The 16,712-nt window shown below is 44.8% G+C and overlaps 1 long non-coding RNA gene across 1 annotated transcript; it reads right to left on the minus strand.

Moving 5' to 3' along the window:
* Window positions 1-508: 508 nt before the first annotated feature.
* Window positions 509-13,282, minus strand: LOC119400895 (uncharacterized). Its single transcript, XR_005185301.2, has 3 exons — window positions 13,173-13,282; window positions 6,557-6,704; window positions 509-740 (listed from the first exon to the last, which is right to left on the minus strand). It is a non-coding gene; the product is annotated as an uncharacterized LOC119400895 (long non-coding RNA).
* Window positions 13,283-16,712: the final 3,430 nt, after the last annotated feature.

The following is a 16,712-nucleotide window of genomic DNA, read 5'->3' on the forward strand; positions in this document are numbered from 1 at the left end:
ACTATCGATAGTTTCCAAAGAACTATTGATACTATCGATAGTAAATTTACCGATAGTTCTGCATCACTACTGTACAGGGTCTTTTTCTAAAGCAGCTTCAAGCACTGGCTTGGCTTTGCAGTAGAATACTTCACTGCCACATAGAAAGCCTGGGTTCAATTCCGGCTCGAACGGCGACTTTTTATTCTTTGCGTCCATCGAGATTTTTCACTCACCGACAAAGCCGTCCGTCGCGGACACCGGTTTTTCCGTGAAACGGTCTATTTAACGCTTTGGCGTTATAATATGTGAAAGACTGATGGAACCGTTGGAATCTCAGGTTGCTTTTCTTTCTGGCAGTAACAACCACAGTGGTGGTGACAATCATGATGACTACTACCAGAAATCACGCAGAAACTCCCAAGTTGTGGTTTTCAAATTTATTCAGCGACACTGTCTTCTTTGCGAATGAATTACGGCAACTTCGCCGTTATTAAACAGCTGCAAGACCATGGGAGCAGGATTTTCATTGCATATTATATGTGCTGTTCAGCATTCGTCGTGACGGACGCATGGGCCGCAGGGTGGGGGTCTTTTTCTGAAGAAGCCTGAGCTGCAGACGCATCTCATGCCATTTCTCGTGCATCCTGATTGCTTATGCGTATTGCCGTTCATGCCATCACGGCCGCAGTATTTCTCTTGCGTATCGGCTGCGCTGCCACTCTTTGCCTCCTCGTTCGCTCCACAACCGGAATTGTAGGCTGCAAGGAGAAATCAAAGACAGGGAAGTTGAGTAGATTCTGAGTGGCTTGCTGCACTGCTAAGGTGAGAGACGTATGTTTCGGAGAAAGAGCGCGCCACAACGACAATCTGTTACCTTAAATTCCCTTAGTATATTTTAAGCACTACGCTAATGGGGCGTTTTATGCAGCCTTAATTAAGTTCCGGTGCTTCAGCGCACATACATGGGAACTGAGGGATCGTTTTTCCCTGCAACAAGTGCACGCAGATTTGGTGATGTTGGCTGCGTTCAAAAGGGACACTTTAAACCGGGTTACTTTTGAAAGCGAATTTTCAATTTACGCGTAGACCATGAATTTCGGCGTCGGACTTCTTTCCGAGACATTTAGCTAGAGGCCAATTGTGAGTTCACTATTCAAATACAGGTAAAACGCGGAAAGTCTTTTATGACACGACAGGTAATAATAATAATATCTGTGGTTTAACGTCCCAAAACCACGATTTGATTATGAGAGACGCCGTAATGGAGGGCTCCGGAAATTTCGACCACCTGGGGTTCTTTAACGTGCACCTAAATCTAAGTACACGGGCCTCAAACATTTTCGCCTCCATCAAAAATGCAGCCGCCGCGGGAGACGACAGGTGGCCCTACTGGATTGGTATTTGTTGCATTTGAGTTAAATAATAGTGTGTGTCAGATGAATTACGAATTACGGCCTGCACTTCATAATAAAAAGTGTTCAAAATCATTATGCTTTTAAAAGAAGACACGAAATTAGAATTCTATACCTCGGCATCGGGAATAGATATTACAGTTCTGTAATTTCTATCTGTCAGAGCATATAAATTAGAGAAATTTTATATGCGAAAGCTTATGTGAAAATAACACAGTGTTTGCAATTGTATTACACATGTTCTGCAGAAGTAAGTGTCATGTTTCATGTTTTGTATAATACACCAATACCTTCCAATATAGGTGCCTTATCAGATGTAATTTACAAAACAATGATATCATTTCTTCTTGCATAGTTGCGAACTCAATAATTTCGTTTCGTCAGTGTTTATAGCAGCTTTCAACGATGTGTGTCGAAGCAAAACGATGTTGAAAAAAAAACTGTTTGGTTCACTTTCCTGGTTTTAAATGTTGTATGCAACAAAAATCACAAATTTTACGCGGTGGTTGCCGGGAAAGACGATTTTCTCTTCCTGATTATTGGGATAGGAATCCTTTAAAGAAAATTCTCCAAGGCTGTGCTACAGTTCTGGACAGCATCGTAGACAATGTACGTTGACATTTTAGATCTCAGCATTGAGTCCATGTCATCCATGTAGTAGAACACTTTTGGTAGACGTCTACACACTGACGCCACCTCGCCTCGACGAAAGAAAACTAGGGAATGCCCATGAACGGCTGTCTTTAATCCTTTACATCCAAATCTGTGAAAGACTGAGCGTGGCTTAGTCTAACCACGCAAGAAACTATCGTCATTTCTTACTGTGATCTGGCGACCTTCCCTGAGAGTTTTTAAACTTTCCGCTGAGCCGCCATCTTGACCGGATAGCAAAGTACCATGACTGGTTTTTTTACTTCGATTTTGTCTTATAGAAGCTGTCTAGACTGCCGGCTTTGTCAATAGTGAAAAAAAAAAAAACGCAAGGCCTGCGCGGAAAGCGCAGCACAGTCACAGCGAAAGCTGGAAGAGCGGCATTTCTAGAGCCCGTTGTAAACTCCCTTGTGGCTACTAATACAAGTACACTAACAACGTGCCCACTACGCCACAATTCATAATTTTTGTGTAGTTGGGAAGCACCCACCACGATATTATTCGTCATTCTGCGGAGAAGCGAGGTACCATCTGTAAGACATTATGTGCACTTTGTTGATGCGACCGTTGATGGCGATGAAGAATCATGGCTGCATCCTTTGTAATGGGTTGGAAGCTTTAAACCACCCACTAGTTACGTAATTCGCATTCTGTGACGCCCGCTCGTTATTTAACTCTCGCACCACTCTTTATAACACACGTTAGCGTGACAAAGAGAGGGAATTAGCTTTATTAAGACCCTGAGGAAATGGATCATGGTAGCCTTATGGGCTTCCTTGGCAACCAATAGAAGTGCACTTGCGAGGAACGCACTACGCTATAAATCATCATAATTTTTCGGAAGTAGGGAAGCAGCCACTATGCAATTTTTCGTCAATTTTCCGCTAAACACCTGTAAGGGATTATGTGCACTTTGATGATGCTGTGGCTGATGACGATGAAGAATTATGGCTCAATCCTTTGTAATGGGTTGGAAGCTTTAAACGACCCACTAATTACGTAATTTGCATTGTGTGACGCCCGGTCGTTATTTAATTCTTCCACCACGCTCTATAACATACGTTAACACAAGAAAGAGAGAGAGAGGGAATTAACTTTATTGAGACGCTGAGGAAGTGGATCATGGGAGCCTTATGGGCTTCCTTGGCAACCAATAGAAGTGCACTTACGAGGAACCCACTACGCTATAAATCATAATTTTTATGAAGTAGGGGAGGAGCCACTATGAAATTTTTCGTCATTCTGCGGAGAACTGTGGTACCCGCTAAACACCTGTAAGGCACTATGTGCACTTTGTTGATGCTGCGGCTGATGACGATGGAGAATTATGGCAGAGCCCTTTGTAATGGGTTGGAAGCATTCAACAACCTCCTCGTTGCGTAATTCGCGTTGTGTGACGCCTACTTGTTATTTTGGTCTTCTACCACGCTACATTACATTGGTAAATGTCGTTCCTTCCCGACACGAAGCCTGTATAGGGTTTTTTTGCAAGGCAGTTTCAAGCACCGGCATGGCCCTGTCTTTCACACTTGTTCATCAGACAAATTGTGTCGCGGTTTGTGTTTTTACGGGACCAGAAAGACCCGTTTTTGAGAACCGTTATGCAAATTAAGTGAGGTTAAAAAATGTAATTCCTGATTTTGTTGTGTCTAGTGCAGCTGCAATTGATGGCGGTATAAAAGGCTACTTCAAAGAAGTGGTGATGGCATTCAAGATACTTCAAACATGATTTTCACTCGAGTATTTGAGTCTTGTACCAAGAAAAAGGCTGTACAAAGACATGATCGCTGTAATGATGCCCACACCATTATATAGATCACTAAACAATGAAGGCCCCGGGCATGACGTGCTAAAAAGAGTGAAAAAAAATGACCGTTAGAGGATCTATAAAATCGTCCTTCTTTAAATTACACACGAACACATTGCCTCTGAAAACATGGCTTAAAGACAAAGGCATATTTATACCGTGGACGACAAACTGCACCCTGTGTAACAAACCAGAGACGATCGAACACACATTCATTGACTCCTGGGATCCAATATTCTTTTGGGATGTGCTACAAAGAACCCTGAAGAAAGAGCTACCGATACCGCCACATGGAATACGTTACCTTTCAGTGCAGAATGTGTGTGGGATTCCATATGACATCATAATGTTATTGGGGCTTTACAGTCCCTGGATCACACGCATGGCGGAGAGGCATATGGATTCTAAAGCCAAATCGGCACGGAAAAACCTTATTGAATGTGCAATGTATGTGCGCGAGATATATCGAACGTTGGAAGAATCTCCAGGTTGTATGGAGGTATTTGATGAATTGGTGAAAATGAAGTGTTTTTAATCCAGCACAATGGTCGAGTAGACCAATGTGGTTTTTATACATATGTATTGCTTTATTTCTGAATAAAAAGGTTATTAAAAAAACGGCATGGCTCTGAGGTAGAATACTGGGCTCCCACACAGAGGGCCAGGTTCGAACCTCGTTCCATCCCGGATACTTTTTTTTATTTAGTTTTTTCTTATTTCGCGCGATAGTGGTTACGGACACCGGCGGCGGCGGTGGCGGTGGCGGACAACTACGGCGCCAAAAACGGCCCTTGTTGTGACCTCATAACAGCTTTCGCTGTAAAATGCCTAAGATGGCCGCTTTCCACTTGGCTTGCTGATATCTGACCATATACGGTGAGTATTGGGACACACCTTGAAAGGTGTGTCCCAATAACCATGAACCATGAATTATTTTCCAAATAATCATCGAATGACCTCTGCATTGGACTTTATTTCCTCACGAATCGATTGCCGCAAAAATTTCTCGAATCTGTTAAGAAGGTGCGGAGTTACAGGTGTTTGTCGAGCGATTTAAACGCTTTCTCTCTTCTCTCGTCCCGACGAGCGCGCTGGAAGCTACACAGGGAGGGGTGGCACAGGGAAAACAAGTTACGTCAGCGCGCATCATGACCTTGAGCGCTGGTGATGAAACCATAGAGTTAAGAGTAGTACAAACTCTAGATGAAAAGCTCCCCATAGAGCTCATCCATTACAATCTCTGGCCGCCATTACCGCCATTACACTACTGTGCGAAAGTCACCGGCCCCTAAGACGCTTGCTAGACATGACGGTGGTGCTATTCTGGGCATTGTCAAATTCCGCCACGTTGTGGAATTCCGCCATTGGTACAGATTGATTGGTGCGGAGGGTTGCTACGACCTCTCCGATTGGCTTGAAATGCCGCCATTACAAAATTTGACAAGATGGCGGAATTTTACAGTGCCCAGGATAGCACCAAGTATTCAGTTTTCATCTTAGTTATTAAAAGAGCGCTCACGCAGAGTAAAGCTGTAAGCACGTGTCGATGCACTGCGATTCACAAAACGTGCAATCAGCCGCGATCTCAAATTCAAGCTAATATGGTGGCGCTATCTAGCAAAAGCGCATGCAAACACTCCTTCCGGTGCCACGAGTCGTGCACACAATAAATTACCTAAATAGTTTTGAATCTTTCCTAAAAGTATGCCAAATAAACATCAAACGCTGTTCTCATTTCTCTCATGTGTAAAAGCGCCGCGTTTGGTTTATATTGCCAGTATTACTTGCGTTGCACAGCGCTAATATTTAGCCGTTCTGTAAATAACTGCAAAGGGAACAACGACAATGGTAGGGTAGTGGCGGCGTTCTTGTGGTCGGCGCTCTTCCGGCCCAGCTTTTCATCTACAGTCTGTACTAAGCATGGATTAAACGCGATCGCTCTGCCCCGTTGTGATTGGGCGCGTTAAGTTAGGGAGCTGTGTGCTTCATTCCGTTGTGCCGTCTTTGCGCGCTGTTTCACGCTCAAATTTGTACCAACTGGCCTACCTGCAATTAGTGTATCAACCGCCGCAGTTGTGCAGCGGTCACGGTGCTCGGCTGCTGACCCCAAAGTCGCGGGTTCGATCCCCGCCGAGGCGGTCGCATTTCGATGGAGGCGAAATGCTAGAGGCCCGTGTACTGCTCGATGTCAGTGCATGTTAAATAACACATGGTGCAAATTGCTGGAGCTATGCGCTACGGCGTGTCCTATAATCATATCGTAGTCTCGGCGCGTAGAACTCCAGATATTATTATTAAAATTATGTAATGAGACGCAGGTAAATAAGAAAATGGAACAGTGTCAGTGAGCGATGCATCTTGACAGTTGCCTAAACGGAACAAAGGTAAAGCACCTCATCTGATGCACGTAGTGCATACTGTGTCGCGCTAAGTGAAAGAGATGAGCTGAGTACTACAACACTACCACTGAACTAAGAATCGATCAACCAAAAAGCGTAAGCTGCATAGGCTCAAAATGCTTATTTAATGAGTGAAGATTCTTCTAGAGTCCTTCTAGACACATATTAGTGAACTGGAATTCGTAGAACATTATTCATATTGGCACAACAAAAACAATAGTATAAAGAATGCACACAGGCATTTGCTTTTGCGCAATTAAACCCAATTTACCTACGCAAGTATCTGATGTATGCGGGCTACTCACACCACGCGGAGGTCGTTTCGAAGAGAATGAAGGCAACGACAGCGAGGAGCATGAGCAATTTCTGCTCTTGTTGTCCACGACGCGACATCTGTGAACTTTGGAAGCGATAAGTCTCGTTTTCCCACCGTTGCAGCTCGTTCCTCCGCACCTGCGAAAGAGTAAGAATTATCATATTGTTTTGATCGACCAAGGACATTTGCTTGCACCATGTGCGCATGGTATTGTGTTAAAAATATATTTTGTGTATAAAGATATGAAACGTCGCACAAGTATGCGGGTCAGAATAGATGACGACGAGAAAGGGACAAAAAGAGGAAAGCGATTTCCGTCGTAGTATAAATAATCGTTGAACAATACCAAAAAAACAGTGCTGTCGCCGCTAGAAGATCGCTTGATAAGCGAATCATCCTGCGAAAAGAAAATGGGGACCTTGTCCAAGGGACAAAGCCACCGCAGCATGTAAAATTGACGCATTTAAATCTAATTCAAGCAGATACGGCATTTCAAGTAATTATGTGCAAGGTATAGTGTCTTTTTTCAGGGAATGAGAAAATGCTCTGTTGTTTCCTGGACTCCACGAAAACGACACTTTGGGGAAGATTCCAGACCAGATCTGCGGAAATAAAGATTGTTTGTGTCTTTTCACGGCTGAGCTCGTATGGACGACATGAAAAGGTCCCTGCTCCGCAAAAAACTATCAGCATCACGAACGTGCATGTGCCGCTGAATTTGCGCGATACCCACTACTCACCGCTCCGGCGTGGCGGGTAATAAACCTGATGGGGAGAGAACGAGTACAGAGAGAGACAAAGAAAGAAAGAGAGGAAGAAACAGAGAGACAGAAAAAAAGAAATGTTTAAAGAAAGCGAAAGAGAGAAATTCCTGCAGAAAAAAATTCTTCACGAGGCGAGATTCGAACCCGCGTACCCTTGATCCGAAGGCTAGCGTCCTGAGCACTCGGCGTTCCAATCACTTTTTTTTGATCATGGTATTTAATAGAATGCGTATGAAAATAGTACACAGTATCACAACAGTCTATAACACAGAGTTACACTATTACAGTCACTTAGCGACAATGAAAGTACAAGCACTTCCACAAAAACTGGAAGACTAACTTATAGTCCTTCATTCGAGGGAGAGTTCTTCATCAGGTGTTGCACAGAAAAGGTGGCGTGGCTAAGCACCTCGCCAAGATTGTGTACCAGTCCGGTCTGAAATCAAGTTCGTCGTAAACTTCTTTTAAATTAATAACCATTCGGGTGAAATGTATACGTGATGAGGTGATCGGCTCTGCGTTACGGTCCTGCATTCGCGTCTTCCACAAACTGTGCATACCAATAACAAGGAACATATCGTACGGCACTTCATCAAGAGGTGTTGGCATCAAATAACGAATAGTGTACGAATTAATTTCAAATTCTTTCTGCAGAATTCGCTGAAGGACATCCCAGAAAAGAATCGCATCTTTGCAGCTCACGAAGCAATGCTCTATTGTTTCAGGTACATCACAGAGACTGCAGTTGACCGACGATACAAAAAATGCCTTTTGTTTGTAACCATGTTTTTACAGGGAGTGTTTCAGAATGGAGTTTATAGAAGAATGTTTTTGAATTGGGAGATATATACATTTTTTGCACTCGTTTCAACACATCATGGCCTGGAAGATCAAAATATGATGATCGGTACAGCGGAGGAGGGAAGAGCATAGAATTAAGTCCTTTTATAGTGTTTTGCGTGATGCAGTATACAAATATTCTGTTGAAAATCGGGCTTTAAGAAATCGAACAGCAGAGTAAACTTCCTCCATAAATCCCCACAGGCATGGGCGTGCGGAGATGTTTGAGGAAACAACCAAGTCAGGGAAACAATTAACAAAGTTAACTTGCAAGAACGAACGAATGATGGGATGGGAATTGTCACGGAAAAAGAAGAAGCGTGAAACTGTTTGCCATAGATACAAATGTATTAAACCCAAACCACCGTCACTAACTTGTCTGAAAATGTTGTCACGACGCATGGGCTCAAAAGTCGAAGACCATATGAACGTTGCAAATATACGATGGAAGCGCTGCACGTAAGACCTAGCACAATGAATAAGCTGCAGCACATAGTAAAGCTTTGTTGATAAAAAAGTATTACAAGCTTCGGCTCTCCCAAAAATGGAAAGGCGATATGGAACAAATGCCTGGGCCTGCCGTTCAATCTAAGGGACACGTTCTTTCCAATAGCGTGCACTGAATCTATACGCATCTAGTGGTACACCAAGGAACTTTGGTGGAATGCGAGTCCAGTTAACCCCTGCAAACTGGTTCGGCGTACTGCCCCATGAGCCAAACCATAATCCGAAACTTTTTGAGGAGTTTAAACGAGCTCCAGAAACAATGCCAAATTTCTCAATTTCAGATATCGCATTTTCAACACTTGGTTTATCGGTGCAAAGGATCGCTACATCATCTGCATAAGCTAATATTTTAACTTCATTGCCTAGTATACTGAATCCTCGGATACGACTCGATTGTACTATGCTCAAACACAGTGGTTCAAGATAAAGGGCAAACAAAAGTGGTGACATTGGGCATCCTTACTTTACAGACGAGCCAATAGCAACTGATCTTGAAAGGTGACCATTAACAATTAGACGAGTCGAAGAATCATTATAACAAAGTCTGACTCCGTTAAGTACTATGGAACCAATATTGACATGTTCAAGGAGAGAAAAAAGAAATGAATGGCTCACACGATCAAAAGCTTTTGCCAGGTCTACCTGCAACATTGCCAGCTGTTTTTGACAACTGTAGCAGTACTGAAGAACTGTACGCATGACGTGTATATTATTTTGTATGGAGCGACCTCTAATTCCACATGTCTGATGAGGACCAGTAAGAATCGACATCGCAAATTGCAACCGATTTGATAGGACTTTCGCAAAGATTTTGTAATCAACATTTGATAACGATATTGGTCTGTAACCCTCAACACTACGCAGTTTTTCTTTATCAGAGCTTTTTGGTATCAAGACCGTATGACTTTTACAGAAAGACCGTGGGAGCGTCTCCATGTCATAGCTTGTTTTGAAGATATCCAGCAAAATCGGAGAAAGAGTAGTTTTAAACGTTTTGTAAAACTCGGCTGAAATTCCATCAGGGCCAGGTGTCTTCGATAAAGGTAGTTGATCTATTGCCTGTTCAATTTCCTGTATTGTAATTGGACTGTTCATGGCAGCACAATCATCGTCATTCAATGGGTTCAAAAGAGAAACAAAAGTAGCCTTTAGGTCGACATCCGAACCACATGAAATGGCACTAAACAAAGCTTCATAGTACCTTTCAAACTGAAAAATTATGTCTGTTGTGTTTGTTATCAGAGTTCCGTTAGCATATAGATCAGGAATTGCTTTAGAATTAGCATGATTACGTTCATCTAGCAGAGCTTTACGTGTCGGTTGCTCAGAATTTATTAGTGTCCGCCTGTTTCGTGATCGAACACGTGCCCCTCTGCAGCGGATAGTCTCAGAATGTTGTAGTTGACACTTAATGTTTTCGATGTCACTGGTGTACTCGCCTGGCTTTTCACATTACATCTCATGCAAGTTACAGAGGCTTTTAAGAAGTGTCTTTTCCTCATTCTTCCTGTAGTAAGATTTCACAGACCCAATCTCGATGGCTATTGAGCGAACCTCTTGTTTAAACAATTCCCAAGCAGCGAATATATGCAACCCCATGGAAAACGATTTCATCTTCGCCGCTCTAACTCGATAAATAAATTCCTGATCGCGTAGAAGCTCTGAGTTTATCTTCCAGAGCGCCCATTGTGGTCGGAATTGATTTCGGCGGTTGGCACCCATTTGTCCAATAACAATGCAATGATCTGAGAACGAAACCGGTTCAGTGTTGCATGACCATTCACGATAGATAAGTGATGATGACACGTAAATCCGATCAAGGCGAGCACAAGAGCCTCCCTGTAGTCTGGTATACGCAGTTACGCGACCCGAAGCATCTATGTCAATAAGCCCTGCGTTAGCTACAATGTCAGACAAAAGCTCGCCACTCTTATCTCGTCGACTATCAGGATTGCTGCGGTCGTTAGGATCACACACACAGTTGAAATCTCCCATTAACACAGTACATCGATCAGAAACAATTAGGCCAGATAAATTGTTGAGCAAATCAAGGCGCTGTGAAACCTCATTAAACGCTTATAGGTTAATGATTCGCCATGGCACCCCTTGCAATACAAAATCACAGGATATATATCTGCCTTCGTTATCGACACTGGTAGTAATGGCTGAACAGGGTGGGCTTTTTCGCAGAAACAACCAACAGCCCGCAGATAAACCGTTTGCATGTGAAACACAAACATTATAGTCACACAGGAAAGGGCGTAAGGCCCTCTCAGTCTCTTCGTCACTCTCGATCTTTGTCTCCTGAATGGCGACAAAGTCGAGGCGCTTTCGTGCGATAAGTCTACGGAGCTGCGCCTGTTTCTGCGAAGACCTAAGACCACGTACATTCAAAGTCGCAAAGTTGAGTCGCTCGGAGTGCGCCATGATGGTTACCTACAGTTATGCTTATTGTCCCATGTGGTCAGTCCTGGAGGACGACGGTGAAGCTTCCCTTGAACCTCCACCAGGCCTCCTAGACCGTGACCTCCGACATTTCCCTTTGTGCTTGGAAGTTCGCCGACGGCGTGGTTTCCTATTCACACTCGCAGTGTCGCTGTCCTTGCTGGATTCCGAACTGTAGGACGTCGCGCGTCGCTTAGGAATTGTAGCCTCAGGAGAACCTTGCATGTCGTCTTCTGACACTGCACCGTGATGAAAAGGCTGCTGAGGAACTGAAGAACAAGCAAGTGGAATATCTTCAACCGCCTTCTTCGCAGGGACTACCTCCTTTGCCTCAGGCTGCTCAAAGTTACCTTTGGGCTAGCAGAGCATAGCATAGCCTTGTATAGTGTAGCGTACCAAGGGGGTGGGAAAGGGAAGTGACTGTGAGGAGGAGAGATGAGATGGTGAGGAGGAGGGGAGAGCGTAGAGCGTTGCACAGAAAGAATGAGAGAAAAATAGAGAGAAAGAAATGTAGAAAGAGAGAAGATCAACGAAAGAGAGGGAAATAAATAAAGAGAGAAAATAAAATAGAAAGAAAGAGGAAGCATGCATTGCATCGCCTAGCGACCAGATACTGCACCACCTGACCAAGCCGCGCATGCGCAGTAGCTAAGCCACGCGTACCGACGGAGACATCGCGCGCAACTTCAGCTCTCCATTGCATAGCCTGGCTGCGCCCGATCATGCTGATACAGTCATGGGCGTCTTAAGAAAATGCGTACTCCCGAGGAGGAAGCCGCGCATCTCGAATCTACACGTGCCTGTCGGCGGGGAATACGAGCGGCAACGGGCCCGTGCTTTGCTGTGCCGAGCTCTGCGCGACTTAGTGCAAACTTCCCGCATTTTTTTCTCATCTTTTGTGCTTCGTTCGTTCTTTGGGTTGCTTCGCAATGAACCATTACCAACTGATCCAGCTAAGCACGCTGCAGTAGCTCTATACTCCGTTTCATACAGCTGTATTTTTTTTAAGAACTGTTCATTTGCTCTTTCCAGTGTAGGTCGCGTACATCCTAAACCTTACCCCAGATACTTAAAGCTTAAAAGTGTCAAGTCTCATTAGGAAACGAACGTCTAAAGTTGAGATGAATGACGGTAAGTCAAGTTTTCCCTTTAGAAGATGAAATGCCATGCACATTGTTTTATCGGTGTGTAGCATCAATTGATTTTTTTAAAAACGATAAGATACTGCTAGCAGCCGATAATCAATCGTATCCAGTAATACAACAAGAAAGTTGCTAGTGATAGCGTCTTCACACACTATGGCAGAAAACTATGGTGGAAAAGAAAAAAATAAGCCTAGCATGGACGTTCGTGACAAGCCGCGGTTTATTTCGGAAAATTCCTAATGATATTTATCCATTATAACGTTTTGTCACTATGAGTTGACATTACTGTATGCAAAATTTGCGCGAGTTTCCAACAATACCGTGCGGATTTTAGTTTATCCAGAAAATGCGGTGTGGCAAGCCGTATCGAAGTATAATCCGTTTCATACTTCAGATGCAACATAATCCGCAGGTTATAAATCCCCGCCTACCGCCGGCGACCGCCATTTTACCATGGCGTGTGTGACGTCATGTGCTGCATGCAGTGGAGCCATCGTCTTCTATCGAAGTTTGAGCCGTTGCGAATCGTTGTTTCGTTGCCAAGCTGAAGAAAGCTGATATGGCTCGATTCCACGCGCAGCCAAGCACAGAACAAAATCATTTGCCAGAATGCGGGCTCTAGCACAACAAGCAGCTGGTTGCGTCACGGCTCGCGTGTGCGCCACTGTTACCCGACTCTCAGGGCACTCGTGTGCTTATAAAAATTTCAATTATAAATTTAGTGCTCGACCAAATGCGCTAAAATTTCACCAGCTTGTTTGTGAATGCACAAGGATTAATCCACGCAACACATATTATGATCGAAAATTGGGTGTCATGGCCCTTTTAAACTACAAAGTGTCTGCAGCTCAAGAAACCTCCCGACGACTCGGTGTATTTTGTAAAGGAATGCTAAGATATTCACCCAGCCAGAGTAGCAAGGAATCTCCACTTCCACGCAGCGTACAGGCTTTTAAAGCTTATGCGCAGTAGCCGGTCAGGGATGGATCGAATCAAACGGTAAACAAAGGCGGAGCGTTTGTTTGCTCACATATATACCATACATTATAAAGAATGACAGGCACATTGAAGCAACTAGCAGCTGTCTAGAGTGGCAGTTATATTCTAACGCCTGCACTTCTACGGGCCCATAAGGTCAGCAAAGCTGTGTGAGCTTAGAGCTCATGACGTTGTTATTGCTTCTTGGTGAAGCCTTGTGTGCGTGCACGGGCTGTAAGATGCTACAAGTTTGATTCTTTTGGCTAAATGTCGGCATGACCCGTCAGTGAAGTTGCACCTCGCTGACACTTCAGTATTTTCAAGAGAGAAAGTATGGATGATAAAAGAAAGTCGGGAGCCTTTGCCGTTATCGGGGAAATGGGCGCTAGCGAAGCTTTGCGTGTGCGTTCCTCATGTACTACCTTTCTTTCTTTCTTTCTTTCTTTCTTTCTTTCTTTCTTTCTTTCTTTCTTTCTTTCTTTCTTTCTTTCTTTCTTTCTTTCTTTCTTTCTTTCTCTCTTTCTCTCTTTCTTTCTTTCTTTCTTTCTTTCTTTCTTTCTTTCTTTCTTTCTTTCTTTCTTTCTTTCTTTCTTTCTTTCTTTCTCATTGTGCAATGCTCCCTCCTAACAATTTCCTTCCTCCACGCCGGGAATCGGACCTTCATCCACGAGCTCAGCAGGGCAACACTTCAGTTGCTACAGGCAACAACGACGGTCATGCCGTCATGCCCAGGCAACAATGAAACGTAGGCAACGTGAAGGGACAAGTGGCCTCGATAAAAGATCAGATTGCCATATCGGAAACGGGTGATCGCTGACAAGCCCATGATCGAGAGAGCATCGATTACTGGAAAACGGTGCATGCAAATGCGCGCGTGACAGGCGCGCCTTCGTGCACATTTCTGTACGCTATCGGGCGCCGGGTATCTCTTGTACGGCGCCGAAATCTGTGTGTCATAAAAGCTTCGCTTAAAAAAATGAAAGAGAATGTAAATCAGATAGCGTTTGTGAACTTCTCTAAGTGTGTGCACAACATGGCATTAAGTGTGACGAGTTTTTAAACGCGGGGAAAAAAAAGAAGCACTAAACAAAACAAACGAATAACGACGAACAATAGCAATTGTGTTCTACTGACGTCAGAATAGAGAACAGTCTCGGCGATATATTTATGGACGCCGCAAAAAAATCAAGTACGAATTGTGCGGACCTAGATATATATGAGATGAGTAGAAATCACCGACTTGTTTTGTTGATTCATGCCTAGCAATAACAAAACATCTGCGCAGTGTAAAACAGGAAAATTTCAAGACCTTTTTTTTTATTCGCGTAGGAGTTGCCATTGCTGGCGGCGGCTTCACCTTTTCGCTTCGTTAATAGCGTAAGGTTAACATATAAGTGTCTAGTTTTTTTGCACTAGCTAGATGAAAACAAAATGAAACAATGATATGTAAGGCTCTCCCTCGAAGCGTTCTTGTCAAAATCGTGTTCTCAAACATCTGGAGTACATGGATTTACGAGCGAAACAAGCTTTATTTATTTGTTTAAAATACCTTCGACGTTAAAAGACATTACGAAGAAGAGTGGTTAGAGTAAATTGTTACCGGAGTAGGAAAACAAATGCAAGCGAAGTCTTAACACGCGTCAATAGAAATCGCTCTAACAAGGATCTAAACAAACGCACACCCAAACTTGTACCTTTATAAAAAGTCACAGTTTCGCCGCAACGGCGAAGCAATGAATGCGATAGCAATAAATTGGAATGTAACGCGAAGAACGGAAAGCAGCTCGAAATTGCCAGCGCGTTGCTCGAGCCCAAAGGACGCACGAAAAGAACGCACACAGGACGAGCGCGAACTATCATGCGTCACAGCTCGACACTGGAAGCGCACTGCTCAAACATAAAGCAGGACGCACGAAACGAACGAACAGGTACACACAGGACGAGCGCGAACGAACTGTACCAGTCGTTACTTATTTCCGTTTGAACAGCGCGCCTCATTCGCAAACGCGGCCGCTGCAGCGTCGAAGCGACCTTCGAACGCTCTGTCACTTCAGCGCAGACATCGCCGGGAGAGCATAAGACATACAACCCCCCGCTCCCCCGCCAGCCGCCCCCTTCTTTCCTCAAGATAAGCGCACGAAGGCGACCACGTTCGCAGGAACGGGGTCACGATCTTTAAAGCGCGCCACGCGCGGACATCGCGCCATCTACGTGGTAACTCAGAAAGGATACTGATGTAAGAGGTGTATATAAACAAGACGGGCGCGAACTAATTGTGACAGTTGTTACTTATTTCTGTTTGAACAGCGCGCTCCTTTCGCAAACGCGGCCGCTGTAGCGAGCGAAGCGAAGCACCCCACCGGCCGCCCCTTCTTTCCTTGAGATAAGCGCACGAAAGCGACGACGCCCTGTAGATGCCCTGTAGAGCGAACAGCAACGGCGTTCGCAGGGGCGGGGCGACGATCTTTAAAGCGCGCGCGCACGCCGCGCCATCTATGTGGCCACTAAGAAAGCATCCTGAATTACATGGTGTATATAAATAGCTCGCCGTTAGCAGGCTGAAAGACTGTGCTGTCGTGGCCTAACGTCTAACGCGGCGGGCTGCAAAGCGAGAGGTCGCCCGTTCGATTCCGCGCGTCGGAAAGAATTTCTTAATTATTTTTCTTTGTGGCTTTTCTATATATATATATATATATATATATATATATATATATATATATTGTGAGCTTCTTCATACTTGCCATCTTCTCACCTGTATATACTCATCATCACCGCTTGGGTCTGAGTAGTGGGGCTGAGGCTCGAGGGCAATAAAGAAGAGTCTTGCGGCCTGGACGTTGTCTCACAAGTGGTGGATTGTGCTGTCCGGTCCCTCAGTCCTCTCGCTGTACTGGTGCCCCTACGACTTCCGCTACAACACACCCCTGGAGCTCCGTTCAGGTCGCCGTTTGCGCCAACAGACCTCAGCAATGTCGCAAGACGAGCACTCCAACCCTGGCGCATCTGCGACGCCTGCCCCAACGGGAACTCCTTCTTGTTTGGTCACCACACCCCAGAAGGATCCACCGGTGTTCGCTGGCCTTCGTGGGGACGATGTTGAAGACTGGCTGGAGCAGTATGAGCGCGTGAGTGCACTCAACCACTGGGACGACTCTGCCAAACTCACTCGCGTCGCCTTCTACCTGACGGGTGTAGCCAAGACTTGGTTTTTTAACCACGAGCTGGACTTCGTGGATTGGACCTCATTTAAACACCAGTTGCGGCAGATTTTCGCGAACCCTTCAATCCGCTCAGACATCGCCAAAAAGAAGTTAGCCGAGCGTGTTCAGCAAACCGGCGAGTCCTACACTTCTTACATAGAAGATGTCCTCGCCCTTTGTCGCCGCGTGAACAACTCAATGACGGAGAATGACAGGGTCCGCCACCTGCTCAAAGGCATTGGGGCTGCGGCATTCAATGCCCTTGC

This window comes from Rhipicephalus sanguineus, chromosome 7 (genome assembly GCF_013339695.2).
Source record: "Rhipicephalus sanguineus isolate Rsan-2018 chromosome 7, BIME_Rsan_1.4, whole genome shotgun sequence".
Taxonomy (NCBI): Eukaryota; Metazoa; Arthropoda; class Arachnida; order Ixodida; family Ixodidae; genus Rhipicephalus; species Rhipicephalus sanguineus.